At 34.6% G+C, this 23,470-nt stretch overlaps 1 pseudogene; it reads right to left on the minus strand.

The window, feature by feature from the left end:
* Positions 1-799: 799 nt before the first annotated feature.
* The window catches only part of LOC112714204 (vacuolar protein sorting-associated protein 54, chloroplastic-like), a 33,350-nt pseudogene continuing 10,679 nt past the window's right edge, over positions 800-23,470 (minus strand).

Raw genomic sequence — 23,470 nt, forward strand, 5'->3', positions numbered from 1 at the left:
TATCTACGACGGATTAATCAAAGGTCTGAAATGAAACGCTATAAAAACAAGTAAACAACTATTGGAATGCTCGTCACAATTCTCGGACAATAAATAACATAACCTAATCGAGTAGAGCGATTCATCTCCCATTGGATTGTCATACATATGAAAAACCAATTTACTTTCTGCTTCCTATAGTATCATGTCTCTTATCGACAACAAAAAACAACAAAAGCAGATAAAAGAAAAAAAATACACTAACACAAACTAGGGGAAAGTTAAACATTTTCTTTATTAATTTTTAAGGGGGTAGTAAAAAACAAATTAGTCACCAGTCAACCAAACTAGTAGAAGGGGTTATTTATACAGTTGGTCACCACGATTTTTTGTTTCATTTCAATATGTAATTTTCAAGAAGTTATAATTTGTTGGAAAAAAAAATCTAGGTGACTAACCGTCTTTTAGCCAAGGTATAGCCAACAACCCATCTTTACTCCCTCCACAAAAAAGAAAGATCATATTTTGTTAGTTGGTTTTCACGTGTGTGAGTTTCTCTTTATTTATTTAGTTTATGTTGATTACATATTGGTTACAAAACTGATAGTCATGTAGTATGATTCTTGTCAAAAAGAGCACCGAATGAAATTAGGCAAATATCTGTTACAACAAATACACAATATCATGGCAAGAAAGTATAGCTATTTCATTTCTATGTACAATTCAATCTCGTACATGGACTGGTGCCAATCCAATATTAAATGATGAAGATGATATAGAATTCATTTGCATATAAAGCTAAACAAAATCTAGTGATGGTATTACCTCAAATTAGTGTTACACAAAAATGCAAAGTGAAGAAGGTTAAAATCACCCCTACATCCTCCAATGTTAGCCTTCCAACATAACCAGTTGAGTTGCTACTTTACAATATCTTTTACTGAACAGTATCAGTTCCAAATTTTTGCACCATGAAGTCATCCAGCTGCCCTAATTTGAGACATCTGATTTACTCAAGTCACTCGTTGGTAAAGACTGTATACATTGAAGAATATGTTTGATATCTCGATGGAGCCTGACATGTTGCGAAAATGTTAAGAAACGTAAATTAAATCACCACATTTTTAATGGAATTTTAAAACTGTAGTTCCAAATGATGAGTTACCTATTCCGTGCTTGGGCAGTGGTTATATCAAATTTCGAAAATGCTTTTGAAATTTGTGAGTGAAATCTGACGAAAACTTGCCTGAAAGATAGAAATTTTCAGCGGTGAAAGAATTCATATGTTAGCTTTATAGTTGTCACTCTTTCTGGAGTTAAGAAATTAGGAACACTTTCCTTTGCAGCCTGAAAAATAATACAAAAGCAATAAATTAGCAAACTTGTATATGGTTAAGGGAAGAGAAATAGAAAGTATGGGTATTTTGGGGAAGTGAGAATGAGATAGCCATAGAAGTGAGTATAAGAAGGAGAATGAGAATGAGAATGAGTATATGGTCATTCAGGGATTTTGTACCTAGGACAGATCCATAGGAGAGTGGAAGCCTCTTGAAATACTGCCCTTTTTCTACCTTCCTTTCATGAATAATACTATCTTGAGAAATACAGTGATGTCACACTGATATCATTCTATTTTTTCCTAAATCTATACCTTTGTCACTACCTATACTATTCTATTCCTTTCTTTTATCAACATGGTAGATCATATGGTAGATAGATGGTGCACGAAATTGTGTATGCCAATATTAATAGACTATTTCTCACAGCTTCGCACAACTAACCAGCAAGTGCACTGGGTCGTCCAAGTAATACCTTACGTGAGTAAGGGTCGAATCCCACGGAGATTATTGACTTGAAGCAAGCTATGGTTATCTTATTATTCTTAGTCAGGATATAATATCAATAATAATTTTTAGTTTCAATTGTAAAAAGTAAAAGAGCATGAAATAAATACTTATTATGTAGTAATGGAGAATATGTTGGAGTTTTGGAGATGCTTTGTCCTCTGAATTTCAGCTTTTTCCTTGTCCTCCTCTTCACAAACGCAAGGCTCCTTCCATGGCAAGCTGTATGTAGGGCGTCACCGTTGTCAATGGCTACTTCCCATCCTCTCAGTGAAAATGGTCCAAATGCTCTGTCACAGCACGGCTAATCATCTGTTGGTTCTCGATCATGTCAGAATAGAATCTATTGATTCTTTTGCGTTTGTCATCACGCCCAACAATTGCGAGTTTGAAGCTCGTCACAGCCATTCAATCCTTGAATCCTACTCGGAATACCACAGACAAGGTTTAGACTTTCCGGATCCTCAAGAGTGGCCGCCAAAATGTTCTAGCTTATACCACGAAGATTCTGATTAAGGAATCTAAGAGATACTCATTCAATCTAATATAGAATGGATGTGGTTGTCAGGCACACGTTCATAGATTGAGGAAGGTGATGAGTGTCACGGATCATCACCTTCTTCATAGTGAAGCGCGAATGAACATCTTAGATAGGAACAAGCGTGTTTGAATGGAAAACAGAAATAATTGCATTAATTCATCGAGATGCTACAGAGCTCCTCACCCCCCAACAATGGATTTTAGAGACTCATGCCATCAAAAGGTACAAAGTTCAGATCTAAAAATGTCATGAGATACAAAATAAGTCTCTAAAATTTGTTTAAATACTAAACTAGTAACATAGGTTTACAGAAAATGAGTAAACTAAGATGGATAGTGCAGAAATCCACTTCTGGGGCCCACTTGGTGTGTGCTGGGGCTGAGACTTAAGCTTCTCACGTGCCTGGGCTGTTTCTGGAGTTGAACGCCAGGTTGTAACCTGCTTCTAGCATTGAACTCTAACTTGCAACCTGTTTCTGGCGCTGAACGCCAAACTGCAACATGGAACTGGCATTGAACGCCAGTTTACGTCGTCTATCTTCGCGCAAAGTATGGATTATTATATATTGCTGGAAAGCCCTGGATGTCTATTTTCCAACCCAATTGAGAGCGCGCCAATTGGACTTCTATAGCTCCAAAAAATTCATTCCGAGTGCAGGGAGGTCAGAATCCAACAACATCAGCAGTCCTTTTTCAGCTTGAATCAGATTTTTGCTCAGTTCCCTCAATTTCAGCCAGAAAATACCTGAAATCACAGAAAAGCACAAAAAAACATAGTAAAGTCCAAAAATATGATTTTTACCTAAAAACTAATAAAAATCTACTAAAAACTAACTAAAACATACTAAAATCTACATGAAATTACCCCCAAAAATCGTATAAAATATCCGCTCATCACAACACCAAACTTAAAATGTTGCTTGTCCTCAAGCAACTAGATAAATAAAATAGGATAAAAAGAAATCAAGAAGCAATAGTATCTCAGAGTTTTAAGTGAAGCTCGTATTCTAATTAGATGAGCGGGACTATTAGCTTTTTGCTTCCGAACAGTTTTGACATCTCACTTTATCCTTTGAAATTTAGAATGATTGGCATCCATAGGAACTCAGACTTCAGATAGTATTATTGATTCTCCTAGTTTAGTATGTTGATTCTTGAACACAGCTACTTTATGAGTCTTGGCCGTGGCCCTAAGCACTTTGTTTTCCAGTATTACCACCGGATACATAAATGCCACAGACACATGATTGGGTGAACCTTTTTAGATTGTGACTTAACTTTGCTCAAGTCCCCAATTAGAGGTGTCCAGAGTTCTTAAGCACACTCTTTTACTATGGATCACGACTTTAACCACTCAGTCTCAAGCTTTTCACTTGGACCTGCATGCCACAAGCACATGGTTAGGGACAGCTTGATTTAGCCGCTTAGGCCTAGATTTATTTCCTTGGGCCCTCCTATCCATCGATGCTCAAAGCCTTGGATCCTTTTCACCCTTGCCTTTTGGTTTAAAGGGCTATTGGCTTTTTCTACCTCTTTTGCTTTTTTTTTTCTTTCTTCTTTTTTTTCACTGATTTTTCTTGCTTCTAGAATCAATTTTATGATTTTTCAGATCAGCAATAATATTTCTCTTGTTCATCATTCTTTCAGGAGCCAACGATTTTAACATTCATAAAATTCAATATAAAAAATATGCACTGTTCAAGCATTCATTCAGAAGACAAAAAGTATTGCCACCACATATAAATAATTAGAATTTTTCTTATTAAGAACTCAAAAAAAAATATTGTCTCTTTATTCTAAAAATCTACTATTTTATTCATGTTTGATGATGATGAGTAAAATAAAGTATAGCTTAATTGGAGATAAAATCAAAATAGATATACTAATTACTACTACTCATATATAACTTCTAAGGTAAATTCCTAATAAGAACAATTATCACAGAGTTAAGGCTAAGATTAGAACTCAACAACCTTTAGTTTGGAAGATGATGGGTGCTCCTTCAACCTGTGGGGTGTCTGATCCTTCAAGAGACAGCTTCTGGCGCTTCAGTTTCTATATCTTTGGATATTCGTCTTCTTTCAGATCGAATTTAACTTCCGGGATCACTGATCTCAGACCCATTATTTTGTGGTAATGGTCTGCATGTTCTTTGGTTAAGAACTTCTCTTGATTCCAAAGTGGTTTTGGAACATTCTCTTTCTTGCCTCTTGAAGTAGTTTGTTTTCCCTTAGGTGACATGATCTTGATGAGTTTTAACTCAGTGATCACGGAAAAACACACCAAACTTAGAGGTTTGCTTGTCCTCAAGCAAAAGAGAGGAAAGGAGAGGAATAAAAAGAGAGGCAATTTCGAAAATTCAAAAGATATGATGAGATTTTGAAAAAGATTTGAGAAAAAATTAAAAAGATTTGACAATAATTCAAAAAGACAGATGAGTTTTGGAAAAGATTTGAAAAGATATTGAAGAAGAATGAAGAAATATTTTTAGGATTAAGAATTTTTGCATTTTGAAGTTGAAAGTTGAGAATTTGTAACATGTTTATGCAAGAAATCATGAATTGAAACATGAAAAATGAAAAAATTTTAGTTGAAAACGAATTCACCTTCTCCCCATAATCCTGGCATTAAACGCCCAAACACTGCATGTTTTGGGCGTAACGCCCATTTGTAGCTTCTCCTAGGCGTTTAACGCCCAGCTGTTGCTTCTGGCTGGCGCTAAACTCCAGGAATTCCTTTGTCACTAGGCGTTTTTCTGAACGCCCAGGACGCTGTAAATCTGGCGTTCAACGCCCAGAAAGTGCTTCTTTCTGGTGTTTAACGCCCAGAAGATGTTTCTTTCTGGCGTTTAATGCCCAGATTGCTATCTCTACTAGCGTTGAATGCCCAGTAGATGATTCTTTTGGGCGTTCAACGCCCAAAACAGCTCTTACTGGCTTTTTCGCACCAGTGAGCTTCCTTTTCGCTGTTTTATCCTCTGAATCCTTCTGTAACTCTATGAACTCAAGCAATTGCTATTTTACCTTGAAGATAATTGACATAAACCTGTAAAAATAAATTAATTAACAATTAAGCTTTGTTAATGACTGGGTTGCCTCCTAGCAAGCGCTTCTTTATTGCCTTTAGTTGGACTATTACTGAGCTTTAATCAAGTCTCAGTTTTGAGCATTCTTGCTCAAAATTGCTTTCAGGATAATGTTTGACTCTCTGTCCATTAACAATGAATTTTTTGTTAGAATCATTATCCTGAAGCTCCACGTATCCATGCGGTGACACACTTGTAATCACATATGGACCTCTCCACCGGGATTTCAATTTCCCGGGGAATAATCTGAGCCTAGAATTAAATAGCAGAACTTTCTGCCCTACCTCAAAGACTCTAGATGACAGTTTCTTATCATGCCATCTTTTTGCTTTCTCTTTGTAAATTTTTGCATTTTCGAAAGCATTGAGTCTGAATTCCTCTAGCTCATTTAACTAGAGCAATCGTTTTTCTCCAGCTAACTTGGCATCAAGGTTTAGGAATCTGGTTGCCCAATAGGCCTTATGTTCCAGTTCCACTGACAAGTGACAGGCTTTTCCATACACCAGCTGGTATGGAGAAGTTGCTATAGGTGTCTTGAATGTTGTTCTGTATACCCACAGAGCATCATCCAAGCTTCTTGCCCAATCCCTTCTACGGTTAATCACAGTTCGTTCCAGGATTCTTTTAAGTTCTCTATTAGAGACTTCAGCTTGCCCATTTGTCTGTGGATGATATAGAGTAGCTACCCTGTGGCTAACTCCATATCGAACCAAAGTAGAGTAAAGCTGTTTATTACAGAAATGAGTGCCCCAATCACTGATTAGTACTCTAAGGATACCAAATCTTCTAAAGATGTGTTTCTGGAGGAATTTCAGCACTGTCTTAGTATCATTAGTGGGTGTTGCAATAGCTTCCACCCATTTGGATATATAATCCACTGCCACCAGAATATAAGTGTTTGAGTATGATGGTGGGAAAGGTCCCATGAAGTCAATACCCCATACATCAAACAACTCAATCTCCAAGATCCCTTATTGAGGCATGGCATAACTATGAGGCAGATTGCCAGATCTTTGGTAACTGTCACAATTAAGTACAAACACTCGGGAGTCTTTATAGAGAGTAGGCCAGTAGAAGCCACATTGGAGGACTCTTGTAGCTGTTCGCTCACTTCCAAAATGTCCTCCATAATGTGATCCATGGCAGTGCCAGAGGATCTTCTGTGCTTCTTCTTTAGGCACACATCTACGGATTACTCCGTCTGCACATCTCTTGAAGAGATATGGTTCATCCCAAAGATAGTACTTTGCATCCGTGATCAATTTCTTTGTTTGCTGCCTACTGTACTCTTTGGGTATGAATCTTACTGCCTTGTAGTTTGCAATGTCTGCAAACCATGGCACTTCCTCGATGGCAAAGAGGTGCTCATCCGGAAAATTTTCAGAGATTTCAGTAAGAGGGAGGGACGCCCCTTCTACTGGTTCTATTCGAGATAGATGATCTGCTACTTGGTTCTCTGTCCCTTTTCTGTCTCTTATTTCTATATCAAACTCCTGCAGAAGCAACACCCATCTGATGAGTCTGGGTTTTGAATGCTGCTTTGTGAGTAGATATTTAAGAGCAGCATGGTCAGTGTACACAATCACTTTTGATCCTACTAAATAAGATCTGAACTTGTCAATGGTGTAAACCACTGCAAGTAACTCTTTTTCTGTGGTTGTGTAGTTCTTCTGTGCGTCATTTAAAACACGACTGGCATAGTAAATGACGTGCAAAAGCTTGTCATGCCTTTGTCCCAACACTGCACCAATGGCATGGTCACTGGCATCACACATCAGTTCAAATGGTAATGTCCAGTCTGGTGCAGAAATGACTGGTGTTGTGACAAGCTTACCTTTCAGAGTCTCAAACGCTTGCAGACACTCCTTATCAAAGATAAATGGCATGTCAGCAGCTAGCAGATTACTCAGAGGTTTGGCGATTTTTGAAAAATCTTTTATAAACCTCCTATAGAATCTTGCATGCCCCAAAAAGCTTCTGATTGCCTTAACATTGGCAGGTGGTGGTAATTTTTCAATTACCTTCGCCTTAGCTTGATCCACCTCTATTCCCTTGTTCGAAATTTTGTGCCCAAGGACAATTCCTTCAGTCACCATAAAGTGACATTTCTCCCAGTTTAAAACCAGATTAGTCTCTTGGCATCTCTTTAGAACAAGTGCTAGATGGTCAAGACATGAGCTGAATGAGTCTCCAAACACTGAAAAGTCATCCATGAAGACTTCCAGAAATTTTTCCACCATATCAGAGAAAATAGAGAGCATGCATCTTTGAAAGGTTGCAGGTGCATTGCACAGACCAAATGGCATCCTTCTGTATGCAAATACTCCAGATGGGCATGCGAATGCTATTTTCTCTTGATCCTGGGGATCTACTGCAATTTGATTATAACCTGAATATCCATCCAGGAAGCAGTAGTATTCATGACCTGCTAGTCTTTCTAGCATCTGGTCTATGAATGGTAAAGGAAAATGATCCTTTCTAGTAGCTGTATTGAGTCTTCTGTAATCAATACACATACGCCACCCTGTAACTGTTCTTGTAGGAACCAGTTCATTTTTTTCATTTATAAACCATTGTCATGCCACCCTTCTTAGGGACGACTTGAACAGGGCTTACCCAGGAGCTATCAGAAATGGGATAAATAATCCCAACCTCTAGTAATTTAGTGACCTCCTTCTGCACCACCTCCTTCATGGTTGGATTCAGCTACCTCTATGGTTGAACCACTGGCTTAGCATCACCCTCCAATAGGATCTTGTGCATGCATCTGGCTGGGCTAATACCTTTAAGATCACTGATGGACCATCCAAGAGATATCTTGTGTGTCCTTAGCACTTGAAAGGTATCACCTTCTCCCAGAAATGCATATTTCAAGGATGGTGGTAATGGTTTGAGCTCGGGTTTGGGAGGTTTCTCCTCTCTCTGAGGGATTTTCAGAGGTTCTGTTATTCTCTCTGGTTTCTCCAGATCAGGCTGAACATCTTTAAAGATATCTTCTAGCTCTGATTCGAGACTCTCAGTCATATTGACCTCTTTTACCAAAGAATCAATAATATCAATGCTCATGCAGTCATTTGGGGTGTCTGGATGTTGCATAGCTTTGACAACATTCAACTTAAACTCATCCTCATTGACTCTCAGGGTTACTTCCCTTTTTTGGACGTCAATAAGGGTTCGGCCAGTTGCTAAGAACGGTCTTCCTAGAATGAGAGTTGCACTCTTGTGATCCTCCATTTCTAGCACCACAAAGTTAGTGGGAAAGGCAAATGGCCCAACCTTAACAATCATGTCTTCAATCATGTCTGATGGGTGTTTAATGGAACCATCAGTAAGTTAGAGACATATCCGGATTGGTTTGACTTCATCAGTCAATCCAAGCTTTTTGATAGTAGATGCAGGTATTAGGTTGATACTTGTCCCAAGATCACATAGATCTTGCTTGGTACAAGTACCTTCTAATGTGCATGGTATCATAAAGCTTCCGGGATCTTTAAGCTTCTCAAGTAAGGTTTTCAGAATGACTGCACTACATTCTTCAGTGAGGTAAACTTTTTCAGTTTCCCTCCAATCCTTCTTATGACTTAAGATCTCTTTCATGAACTTAGCATAAAAGGGTATTTGCTCAAGTGCTTCTGCAAACGGAATCTTTATTTCAAGAGTCCTGAGATAGTCTGCAAAGCGAGTAAATTGCTTATCCTATTCCGCTTGACAAAGTTTTTTAGGATAAAGCATTTTGGCTTTGTATTCATCAACCTTAGTTGCTGCAGGTTTATTACCTACAGCCGTGGGTTGAGATGCCTTTTTAGAGGAGTTGCTATCAGCACTTATATGTGTCTGATCCCCCATTGGTGTTTGAATACCAGGGGTGGAAGCTGGAGTGGCGTTACACGCCAACTCCTTATCTATTTCTGGCGTCTGAACGCCAGAACTGGGCTTCCTTTGGGTGTTCAATGCCAGTTCCTTGCTTGTTTTTAGCATTGGACACCAGGACTGAGCATGGGTTGGGCATTCAACGCCAGCTTTCCACCCATTATCTGGCGTTTGAGCGCCAGAATTATTCCTCTCTAGACTTTGACTGTCCTCAGAGGGATTTTGGGTAGCAGTCTGTTCATTTATTGGCTTCCTACTGCCTTGAAGTGGGGTATTTAATGTTTTTCCACTTCTTAATTGAACTGCTTGGCATTCTTCTGTTATTTGTTTTGATAACTGCTGTTCTGTTTGCTTCAACTGCACTTCCATATTCATATTAGCCATTCTTGTTTCTTGCAATATTTCCTTGAATTCGGCTAGCTGTTTTGTTAGAAAATCTAATTGCTGATTGAATTCAGTAGCTTGTTCTACAGGACTGAGTTCAGCAGTTACTGTTTTAGCCTCTTCGTTGATGGAAGGTTCACTGCTTAGGTACAGATGCTGATTTCTGGCAACTGTATCAATAAGCTCTTGAGCTTCTTCTATTGTCTTTCTCATGTGTATAGATCCATCAGCTGAGTGGTCTAGAGAAATCTGAGCTCTCTTTGTAAACCCATAATTGAAGATGTCTAACTGCATCCACTCTGAAAACATTTCAGAGGGGCATTTTCTCAGTATCTCTCTGTATCTCTCCCATGCATCATAAAGGGATTCATTATCTCCTTGTTTGAAGCCTTGGATGCTCAGCCTTAGCTGTGTCATCCGTTTTGGAGGAAAATAGTGATTTAGAAATTTTTCTGACAGTTATTTCCATGTCTTTATGCTGTCCTTAGGTTGGTTATTTAACCACCTCTTAGCTTGGTCTTTTACAGCAAATAGAAATAGTAACAATCTGTAGACATCCTGATCTATTTTCTTATCATGTACTGTGTCAGCAATTTGTAAAAACTATGCTAGAAATTCCGTAGGTTCTTCCTGTGGAAGACCAGAATACTGGCAACTTTGCTGCACCATGATAATGAGCTGAGGGTTCAACTCAAAACTACTAACTCCAATAGAGGGTATACATATACTACTCTCATATGAAGCAGTAGTGGGGTTAGCATACGACCCCAGAGTCCTTCTGGACTGTTCATTTACACTTAAGTCCATAATGGAGAAAGGGAGATGATCTGAATTTATTCTATTTATTTTATTATATATAAAAATTTCGAAATAATAATAATAAAATAAAATAAAATAAAGACGACAATAAAATTAAAAATAAATAAAAATAAAAATAAAATAAAAAATAATTTAAAAATATTTTATGAAAATTTTCGAAAAAGTGAGGATAGAGAAAGTGGTTAGGATATTTTCGAAAAAGATATAATTTTTTTTTAAAAAATTTTAAAAGGATAAGATTTGAAAAATTTTGAAATTGAAATCTGAATTTTTTATATAAAAAAATTCAAAAATATGGCTTAAAAATAGTTAGAAAATATATTCTTTTGAATTTTGAATTTTATGATGAAAGAGAAAAACACACAAAAGACACGAGACTTAAAATTTTTTAGATTTAATGCTCCTTGTTTTCGAAAAGTTTAGAGGAAAAATACCAAAGAACACCAAACTTAAAAATTTTAAGATCAAAACACAAGAAAGACTCAAGAACACCTTAAAGAATCACAAGAACAACAAGAACAAAAGAAAGAACACCAAACTTAAAATTTTTAGAAAACCAAAATAAATTTTCAAAAATTAAAGAAAATTAACAAGAAAACTCCAAACTTAAAGTTTGGCACAAGATTCAATCAAAGAAAAATTATTTTTGAAAAATATTTTAAAAAGAAGATACCTAATTACCAAGAACATAAACCAACGCTCTAGCCAATTTAGCTATAAATGTAACGTTTTTTAAAGAGGCATTTTTAATAAATGAAAATAAAATTTTTTGAAAACTAATATTTTGAACTTGCACAAGGAAAACACGAAAAATACACAAAATAGGAAAAACCAAAGATCAAACAAGAAAATTTGACAAGAACAATTTGAAGATCAAGAAAAAATAAAGAACATGCAATTCGAAAATTGAAAGACAAAGAAGAGCATGCAATTGACACCAAACTTAAAACATGACACTAAATTCACAGAAAAACTAAAAATTAATAAAGAAAACTAATATTTTTGAAAAAAAAAATTTAGAAGGGATAATAAAAGATGTAATTCTAGTAAAAAAAGATAAATTTTTTCTAATCTAAGCAACAAGATTCACTGTTAGTTGTTCAAACTCAAACAATCCCCTGGCAAAGGCACCAAAAACTTGGTGCACGAAATTGTGTATGCCAATATTAATAGACTATTTCTCACAGCTTCGCACAACTAACCAGTAAGTGCACTGGGTCGTCCAAGTAATACCTTACGTGAGTAAGGGTCGAATCCCACGGAGATTGTTGGCTTGAAGCAAGCTATGGTTATCTTATTATTCTTAGTCAGGATATAATATCAATAATAATTTTTAGTTTCAATTGTAAAAAGTAAAAGAACATGAAATAAATACTTATTATGCAGTAATGGAGAATATGTTGGAGTTTTGGAGATGCTTTGTCCTATGAATTTCAGCTTTTCCCTTGTCCTCCTCTTCACACTCGCAAGGCTCCTTCCATGGCAAGCTATATGTAGGGCGTCACCGTTGTCAATGGCTACTTTCCATCCTCTCAATAAAAATGGTCAAAATGCTCTGTTACAGCACGGCTAATCATCTGTTGGTTCTCGATCATGTCGGAATAGAATCCATTGATTCTTTTGCATTTGCCATCACGCCCAACAATCGTGAGTTTGAAGCTCGTCATAGCCATTCAATCCTTGAATCCTACTCGGAATACCACAGACAAGGTTTAGACTTTCCAGATCCTCAAGAGTGGCCGCCAAAATGTTATAGCTTATACCACGAAGATTCTAATTAAGGAATCTAAGAGATACTCATTCAATCTAATGTAGAATGGAGGTAGTTGTCAGGCACACATTCATGGATTGAGGAAGGTGATGAGTGTCACGGATCATCACCTTCTTCATAGTGAAGCGCGAATGAACATCTTAGATAGGAACAAGCGTGTTTGAATGGAAAACATAAATAATTGCATTGATTCATCGAGACGCTGCAGAGCTCCTCACCCCCAACAATGGAGTTTAGAGACTCATACCGTCAAAAGGTACAAAATTCAGATCTAAAAATGTCATGAGATACAAAATAAGTCTCTAAAAGTTGTTTAAATACTAAACTAGTAACCTAGGTTTACAGAAAATGAGTAAACTAAGATGGATAGTGCAGAAATCCACTTCTGGAGCCCACTTGGTGTGTGCTGGGGCTGAGACTTAAGCTTCTCACGTGCCTGGGTTGTTTTTGGAGTTGAACGCTAGGTTGTAACCTGTTTATGGCGTTGAACTCCAACTTGCAACCTGTTTCTGGCGCAGAACGCCAGACTGCAACATGGAACTGGAGTTGAATGCCAGCTTATGTTATCCATCTTCGTGCAAAGTATGGACTATTATATATTGCTGGAAAGTCCTGGATGTCTACTTTCCAACCCAATTTAGAGCGCGCCAATTGGACTTATGTAGCTCCAAAAAATCCATTTCGAGTGTAGGGAGGTCAGAATCCAACAGTATCAGCAGTCTTTTTTCAGCCTGAATCAGATTTTTGCTCAGTTCCCTCAATTTCAACCAGAAAATACTTGAAATCACAGAAAAACACACAAACTCATAGTAAAGTCCATAAATATAATTTTTGCCTAAAAACTAATAAAAATCTACTAAAAACTAACTAAAACATACTAAAATCTACATGAAATTACCCCCAAAAAGCGTATAAAATATCCGCTCATCAATAAACCTGTGGTTAGGGGTAGAAGGAAAACTGTGTCAAGAAATTTAATCCTAAATGGACTAACTACAGACATGATACATCACATAGCAAAATGGAGTCATTTAATTTATATAATCGACCCCACCAAATGATATAAGGCTTTGTTGTTGTTGTACCAAGTTCTTACACAAGGTTGTCAATTAGTTATAACACTACTGCCACAATAACAGCTATTTGACAACCCTGTACATAATGTCATAAATAAATCATATAAAATAATACAATTACAAATCCAAAATCTGTAACAACACAATAGTCGCAATACATGTAGATGAACCTTTACATAACAGAACAAAATAATATGAAGATATGAAAACAAATTAAGAAAAGACGGTAATAAAGATATAACATAAAATGTTATCAAAAACAAATTAAGATGGGAATTGATACTAATGCCCACCACTGCGCTATGTGTGGTCATTATATCATGCCTTTGGGATGTGCTTCAATAATTCTTTCTGCCTAATAAAATGGTTCAAGAAGTTACCAAAAGGAATTCTTGTGGATAGACAATATTGTAAGTACAAGGGGTTAATTGTTTCTAGACTCAAGCAAGCAAGTCAAGAAACAATTATTAAGAACCCAAGCATTTGCATAAATCCATAAGTGGTGTGAAATGGTTAGTTGCTCCTAAAGTTGTCATATTCTTGGCAAGAGATTTCTGAGGTTCTTACCTGAAGATAGCTTGAACATCATCTTTATGCAAAGTACGAGACAGAACACGTTGGAGGTATCTAACTTCCTAAGAAAGGGGGAAAATGGTTCAAATAAGACTGTGTTTCGACCAAGTTAAATTATGATATACTCAATTTTACATCACCCTATGCCATCAAATAAATCCAAAGTATAACCTACAAGCACATGAATTTGCTATTTGTTTTGGATTTATCTTTCTAGATGTCTCAAAAGTTCAGCAGATTCAACCAGTAACACAATTCTGTTGGACAATAGCTTCCTTCTTTTTCCTTTTAATAAATAAAAAATTCTTTAAAAAAAAGAATCACAACCAAATAAAATCTTAATAGCAAAAATTCCAAAGCAATTCCAGCCCAAGTTCATTTGTGCAAAGCAGCTATGTTTTTGCAAATTCTTCAACAATCTTGAGAAGTCTATTATTCATTAAACATATTATCTCCACATTAACATTTTCAACACAAACATATTATCACTATTTTTCTTTGACCTCCACACACTAGAGAATAATAAAGATCTTTTTGTTTGCATATTCACGCCTCCACCATTAACCCTTTTCATGCTCCAAGAAAATTTTCAGAGAACTGATCTTACAATAATAAATTAATAATTGAAAATTTCAAGGTTTTGAAAATTGGACCAGATATTAAGCCAGACAAGCCACAAAGAACTAGTTTAATGATGTATTACTTCAACCAGAGTGAAATACTTTTATTATTATTATTTGTAAGCTTGGCCAACCAAAGTATATGTTTAGCCATCATTTATAAAAGCGAAGTAGTTCACCATTTGTTAGGTTTGGCCAATTAACTAGTTTTCAGCATGCAGATTAACGAGAGAGGTACAAAAATCAGATGCAAAGTGCAATCACTCAAATTAATTACATCGTATTTACCTTTGTAAGGGACTTAGCAAACTGACTAGGCTAGGGATAAGTATCCTCAGGTCTATTCCAACTCTCAACAATTTGAGGCAACCCACGCAAACGGACCCGTAATCTCTCTCGCATTATCTGAACTAATTTGGAATGTATTTCGTCTCTCTGAACTTTATAATCCTGGATGGATAAAAAGGAAAAAAAACCACATAAAATGGAAAATCAATGTGTAAGAAGCCACAAAGAAATAGGAAGAAAAGTGTATTATAAACACTTATAGCTGGATCTCAGCTACAAGGGAAGGAAATTAAGAAAATTAGGCAACAAGCAGAGGGCAGATAGAGCACTATAGCAGCTCTGCTCACCCAAGCCAATTTCCCAGAAACGACCTGTTTAAAATCCCAATTCTCATTCTATATATGTTTCTTCCTATTGACCTCATTCACATCCTCTGTACAGACTCTCTCTCTCTGCCATCCTTTATTCCCACCCTGCTCAATCCGTTAAGCACTGGCCCCACCTACCTGTCCTTTTACTACACCTGAATTAATGCCTAAATTGTCCCTGTACTTCTTTTGTTACAAAATATTATTAACAGTTCTTCAAGTTTTCTTGCAAAATATTATTTAATAGAGTTACTTTTTTAAATGGACACTTGTTTGATACCAAATAACACTTTTTGAAACCAGAGTACAGGAAAATTATCACGAGACTCAAAGAATTGCTTAAGCATAAACTTTCATCAACATGCAGCAACAAATGAAACCATTTGCAACAATGAAACTCATTCAAAAATGTAGTAGATAAGCAGTGATTGAATAAAGACTAAGCATGTGCCTGAGCAACTCAATCAATCTCCAAAAGCAAAAATGCTTTTCTAGTCTCCAGTATTTTCAGAAAAAGAATATGCCGAATTTCTTATGCCACAAATGAAGAACAGAGACCATATCAGAACACAAACTATTTAATAAAATCTTTTGAAACCAACATATTAGGGAAATTTTCATTAAAAACAATAGTTAAGTGCATCCATTAGTACCAGGAATAATAGCATGGGTAAAACTAATGACTTGACTTGCCAATGCCAGATGTTTCGAAGTGGAGGACTTCAAACCAGACACCTGCACACAAATTAGAAAAATTAAGAGCCTAAAAAACGACAAGACTAACAAGAAAATGAAATGGAATGAAGACAGTCAATCAGAAAGATAAACACTTAATCAAGAAGAAGTGAAGAAACAAAAATTCTAGGGACTGTTCTAACATTGACATAATTGGAGTAGCACATACTCATCATTCAGTTAAACAAAATGATATCCAACATTAGACACCCAAAAGTTCTAACACCCAAAAGTCTTACAGTTTTTCCAGTGTAAAAGACAATACAAAAGCTGAAACAGTGAAAGTATATGCACCCATAGGTAAGTTGATTAATGAACAAGTTGAATCCTGAAACCTAGTTCAAGTTTTGCAAGGGAAGCATGTGTATTTATGCTTGTAGATAAAAGGCAGGAGAACACTGTGAGGATAAAATAAGTTGGTTTAGAACAATTGTCCGTGTAAGACAACAACCTGTAGTCAAATCTGACAGAACCATGCACGAATTGTCAGTCAGGTATCTTAGAGAGCTTTCCCTCGATAATCAGTTTGGTCCCTGAGTTTTTAAACATAAATGAAATTGCTACTTTGGCCAATCTAGTTAACAAAATACTTATATGTGCAATTAACTGCCATTGTGGCAATCTAAGAGCTACCCGACATTGCACTAAAGGTATGAGACTCAATTTGGTCCTTTGAAGTACTAAATCGAATCATGCATAAGTATAAAATTTAGTCCACTGTGAGACCAAAAGAAATCCCTTAAGAGATGAAATTGAGCTCAACGCCTTTAGTGCTTTCGTGTTATATGAGCTAGCTGTTAAACTACCACAGTGGCAGCTAACTAGGTAAGCATTCAATTAATTAGATTGGTGACAAAACGATCAACTTGATTCACACTCACTTATAGAACTTAGGAATCAAACTGACTATGTTTAAAATTGACAGATCAAACTGATTCTTGAGTGAAAACTCAGAGACCGAATTGATTCTTATCACTAGTGAGGAAGTGTGAGTAAGAAACTGAAGAAGTTAAAGTGAGATACAGTTGGAATCTTGAAGTCAAATCAAGATCTGAAGCTATAATCTAAAACATTTTGAATGAGTTAGGGTTTGAAAACAAGCTATAGAGTTTGTACACGTGCTGTGAAAATAACCAAATGCTATCTTATCTCACATCTCCCAATTGGTGCAAGAATTGGGAAAGCAAACTGCTGAATACAGTTAAAATATAGTAATATATCTAAAAGGTAATAACAGTTCAGAGAACAATATTAGTACTACCTGCATAGCACTAGCCCCAAGCACAAGTTGACAAGTTCATGTGTTGAAAAGTTTCAAAATTTCTACCACACAACATACAACTTCTGAAGAAAGTGGCGGCAACAAATTGTTCATATCAATGTACTCTGACAGCATCTTCAGCAATATTAAGCCACTGGAACTAGAGCAAGCAAATTAATGTAATTTAATCGACAAGCTGGCATACAAATCAAAAAGACTAAACAAATCATAAAAGTAGAGGTGGACCATGCATATAGGCAACATCAAAGTAAGAGTGAACACATACAACTATAGAAGTATATTGAAACAATTAAATAATCAAGTGTACATGGAAATGCTTATTCTGGGAGAACTGCAAGAAGGAAAAAAGGGAAGGGAAGGAGTACAAAATGGAGAAGTAAAAACATAACTAACCAGTTTACCATGTGATAACCAACACCTTTGTAGTAAAGAGCCTGAGATGCAGATCTTTTATGGTCTTTCTCTGTATTTTTTACATTGTGCTGATGAAATTTTACTATTAGCTCTATTGAATTGCCTGGGCTTTAGCGTTATCTACTTCAGTAGTAGGTGATTCAGTGGACTTAGTCTGCTCCTCGGGTTGTTCAGCATTTGACTGTCCAGTTTCCGACATTGGCAGAACATCATTGTAACTAGTTGAATTAACATCGTCAGTTTCACTAAAGCTCTCAGAATGCAATGCATCAGATGAAAAAACCACTTTGATAATGGATTGAAATTCATCAGGAATATCTATCTCTACCCATGTTTCTTGGTCAAGCACTGCCCTAATTTTGTCATCTGATTGCAAAGAAGCAACTATTAGAAGCAAGTAGAAACTGAAAAGATTCATGATAAAACATGAGAGTAACGGAGTTAAAACTAACCCGAGATTCATGCTGGAAATCAACAAAGGCTTTGGCCTGAGACTGCAGTGTCCCACGGGATGCTGTATCCCAATCTTCCCCCAACCTGTTAAATTGAGCATGGGAATTACAGGATGGATATAAATAACAATTTCTAAATAACATAATTTCTGATCTTAAGCTTCAAACCAGTAGGAAAATAAGTACTTTTCTGTAGCAGTAATGAACTCCTAGGTGATGTTATATATGTTCTGAAACTCCTGCAATTTTAGCCTTGGATGGAGAACAGCACAGACCACAAGAAGCTTTGCCCATCTTCCATGAGCAGTATCACATGCTGCAAATACAGCTTCTGCGTTTTCTCGCAATACATCAGCTCTATTTAGGACAAAATTCTTGAGAACCTCTGACAAATTACACAGCAAATGAAATACAATATCTAATTCCATCTTCTTTTTTATGTCAACAAGTGTAAGAAGTAGCCAGTGAATTCCACATCATGTTCTCTTTTCAGAGGATATTCATTAAGTGCCATAAGGAACAGCAAAAAGAAATTCAGCAGTTAATCAAGAGTCTTGAGGCACCTGAGCACCTCTAAGACAACTAAATGATTAATAAAAGGAATAACATGAAGATAAAAACATTTGAGATCAAAGAGCATACTGATGTTATTGTTATGGCAATCAAAGCAATTGTTATTGCACATAAATAACATGGTGCACACTCAATTTAGCTAAAAAATTCCAATGCCAGCATAACATTTTTAATTATAGAATGCACTTTGATATCACGAATCTTGAGCAATATAGATCACAACTTGCTTACTTGCACACAAAAAAAAAACAACTAAGCCTTATCCCACTAGATGAGTTGGCTACGTGGATTGAAAGGCTCATAGTGCTATATCATAAATCATATTTATGTTTGAACCATTGATAAATTTTTACATATTTCCTTTAATAATCTCCACTATAGTTTCTTAATTCTCCCTCAATATCTAGCTTTAGGACTACTCTCCATCTGAACCACTCTCCTTGATAGAGCCTCTAAAGGCCTCCTCCAAACCTGTGCAAGCCTAGTATGACGAGTATTGGGTTTACCCTAAAGGATAGTATTGCTGGTACTGAGTAAAAGGAAACAAATTGTTCTCACAATGTACAATCTATGCCACTAATTGAATATTGGGTGGAGGCGATTCGGATATTTTTAATTAATGGCACAAAACAAGTATGGCAAGATTAAGACTTTGCAAAGGTCTAAATTTAATAATTTTTAGACTGATTTCCCTCCGATCTATGCTAACACAGAAAAGTTTGTCTTCCAAGGGTGGTCCTCTCTTCGTCTTAATAAAAAGTTTCGTTCAATCTATTGAATTATGAAATTCAGGTGCCTCTGAATTTCCAAATAGCACCTCAATCTGCAACTTAAATGGACTGGAAAAAGGACCTTAGAAAAGAAAAGATTTTTCAACAAGCCTATAACATCAAGAGACCAGATTTACCTGAAATTTTTTGACATGTTTGCAAAGCTTGCAGCATCAACCGCTCTTCCCTGAAATGAACCCCTTGCACCGTTTCGTTGTGGTGAATGTGACAATAATGTGTTACCATGAACTTCGCTTTCATTCGATGTTTCTGTAGCTGCAGCACCATGAGCAATTGCAGCAGCAAAAGAATCAGCAGCATAATGACCATCACGGTTGTTCGAAATCCATTCAATGTCCCTTTTTCACTTCAGCCGCCTACACTAAATGTGCCTGCAATCACTAACAATATGTTTGGTCGGAAGGAAAGAAATAAAGAGAAAAGAAAGAGAAGAAAAAAAATTGAATAGATTTTTATTTTTTTTAGATGTGTTTGGATAAAAAAAAAATAAAAAAAATGTTATAAAAAGATAATTTTATCTTTATATTATAAAATATATTGAAAAAAAAAAGATAATATTAGAAGTAGAGAGAAAATTAGTTTTCTCTCCATTTTTTCTCTATTGTTGGAAGGAAAAAAATTAGTGGATCCTACCAAAATTTTTCTATCCATTTTCTTTCTTTTTCTATTTCTCTCCTCAACCAAACAAAAAAAATAATTATTTTCTTTTCCATTTTTTTCCCTTTCTTTTCTTTCCTCCCATTTTAATCTCAAACAAACACACCATAAATAGAAAAAGATCTTATTACATCTCTTACTAGCAGATGTAACAGATGAAATCTCTACCATATGATTAATTAAATCTAAGAAAGCATCCCATGGATTATGCATTCTTCCATCAATCAGGTAATGATATAGGGCATTTAAATGGTAATTCCTTAGGCAGTTTACAAATTAAAACACAGAACTAAGATGTGGTCGGATCCAAATTTTTTTATTTTTATAAATTAAATAAATGTAATAATTATTAAAATAAATTATTTAAAAAATATTTATCGAAATAAATATTTTTTTTATCTTTCTTATTTCGTTTACACGGTAGACAAGATAATTTTGTATGTATTTTTTTTACACCGTAAATGAGATAAAACAGGTGGATGCGACACGTGTAAACGAGATATACACGTATCTCGTTTATAGAGTTAAGTACTGTTTTCGTCCCTAAGGTCTGGGTGAAAATCAAAATCGTCTCCGACCATTTTTTATTATTAAAATCATCCTCAACGTTACAAGTTATAAAATCGTCTTTTTTTTCTTCAATTATATTTTTTGACCAAATTACCCTTCATTATTAATAAAAATAATATTAAAAAAAAAAAGCAAAACCCCACCGGACCCACTCCCCAGCATTTCTTCGGTCTCTCCCCCCTCCCCCCTCCCCCCACCCGTCCCCTAAATCCCCTTCCTTCTACTCTTCACTATCACCCTCTTCTTCTAATCTTCGCCGCGGCAATTACCACCGCCGGAGGATACCCACCCCTCTTCCCCTTCCTCTTCTCACTCTTCTCCAATCCCCTTCCAGCTTCTCACTCTTCTTCATTTTACCAGGCAGACAGACCATAGCAAAAGGTAGAAGTAAGAAATTAAATTAACAGCAATATAGCCATCACATCTTCCCCTTCGCACCACCTCACTCTCCCTTTCCTCAGCACCATCATCACTGCCACCATATCCATTCATTATTCACAACACTTTTTTTCCACCAACAACAATAGTCCCAAAATAAATTAACAGCAATATTCACAAAATAAATCAACACAAAATTCAGATTAAACAATAATTCAATAATCATCAACTACAATTTCAGTTTTCAGATCAAAAAACAGCAAAACAACAGAAACTAAAAAAATTAAAAAATCACAGAAGCAAGATTTGGTAAAAAAATAAAATTGAAGTAGAAAATGACAATTTTATAACGTTTTGTAACGTTGAGGATAATTTTAATAACAAAAAAAGGTCGGAGATGATTTTGATTTTAGCCTTAGACCTTAGGGACGAAAACAGTACTTAACCCCTCGTTTATACTATAAACGAGATACATGTATTTTTTAAAAAAAAAATTAAAAATAATAAAAATTATTAATAATATCAATAATCCAAACTTTTAGTATGCAATTAGTACATAAAAAGGTTGGTAGATGATATTAAAATAGATATCTTTGATCAATCAGTATTAAAAAAGAGTACATAAAAAATTTAAGATTAAATTGTGATCAAATTGGATTGATTTAAATTTTAAAAATAAAAATGAGAGATAACCATTTCAATTATCTTTCCACTATCCCCATCAACCTGTTCTGATAATTACAATTATTTTTATTTTTAAAATTTAAATCAATCCAATTCGATCATAATTTAATTTTAAATTTTTTATTTACTCTTTTTGAATACTAATTGATTAAACATATTCATTTTAATCTCATCTACCAACTTTTTTATGTACCGATTGCATGTAAAAGTTTAGATTATTATATTATTAATAATTTTATTATTTTCAATTGTTTTTTTAAAAATACATGTATCTTGTTTATAGTGTAAACGAGATATACACGTATCGCATCTACCTATCTTATTTCATTTACACTGTAAGCGAAATACATGCAAAATTATCTCGTTCACAGTGTAAATAAGATAAGAGAGAAGTATTTATTTCGATAAATATTTTTTAAATTATTTATTTCGTTAATTATTACATTTATTTAATTTATAAAAATAAAAAAATCCGTTGGATCCATCGAGCTGCATCCACGTAGTGGGTATTGTTATGATGACTTTAAGAAATGATTGACACTATTATACCATTATCACTAATAATTTAAGTCTCAAGTGAAGATAGGCAGGAAAAAAATACTTTAGTTTTTTAATTATAATTTTACAATTTGTAATTCAATAATTATATTTTGTGGCTTATGATTAAAATTCATAATTATTATAAAAGTTTGTGATTTCTATTTTATGATATAAAAACCTCATTATATTAAATGTTATTTTTATTTGTTTTATTTCTCTTATATACTTTTTTTTTACTTATATTTTTCATCATAATAGATAAAAAGAAAATATATATTAAATATTAATTGATATTAATTTTATTAAAATTTAGAGCAAACATTTTTCTACTTAACTCTCTAAACATAATTTATATTAAATGTTCTAAACTTTAAACTACATTTAAGCTCCTTGAAAGCTTCACATTTTTGTTTGGCTAATTTTTAGTTTGGCAAACGCAGAAGTGATTTTGTATTTAAAACCACGTTTACCAGAAGCAACAATTTCTAGCTTCTGCGTTTCACCAACGGGCTTTTAGCCATTTACCCTCAACATCTATTTTTCCTTTACCAATTTTATCCTATAGACATGTTATTGTATTATTTATAAAATTCTTATTAGGTGAATGGGCTTCTTTTCTTATTATTTATCTTTATATAAACTCTTTTTTTATTATTTATTATTTTTATTTTTTGTTAAATTTTTATTTGACATTATACATTTTTATAATTATAATTTTTGTATATTATATTTATTATTATCTTTTTATAATATGATTTATTGATTCCATTAGGTAAAGTAAATTAAACAAAAAATTAACCATAAATAATAATAATAATAATAATAATAATAATAATAATAGTAAAAATTTATAAGGTACTAAAAAAGAGTACTAAGAGAACTAAAAATATACTATATAAAATACATTATCAAGAACTTTTAGATTTGTTTCTATCACTATCAAGATAAATATTTAATTTTATTATTTTTACTATTCTTTTTTATAATTATAATTCTGATATATATAGTTTTTTATTGTAATTTTTTTATAATATAGATTATGATCCTATTAAAAAAGATAATTAAATAAAAAATTAATCATAAATATTAATAAAATCATACACACGTTAGATTCTAAAATAATATTGAGAATAAAATTATTAAGAGTATTAAACCAACAAGACGATGTAAAAAAATA

Source organism: Arachis hypogaea, chromosome 1 (genome assembly GCF_003086295.3).
Source record: "Arachis hypogaea cultivar Tifrunner chromosome 1, arahy.Tifrunner.gnm2.J5K5, whole genome shotgun sequence".
NCBI classification, from domain to species: Eukaryota; Viridiplantae; Streptophyta; class Magnoliopsida; order Fabales; family Fabaceae; genus Arachis; species Arachis hypogaea.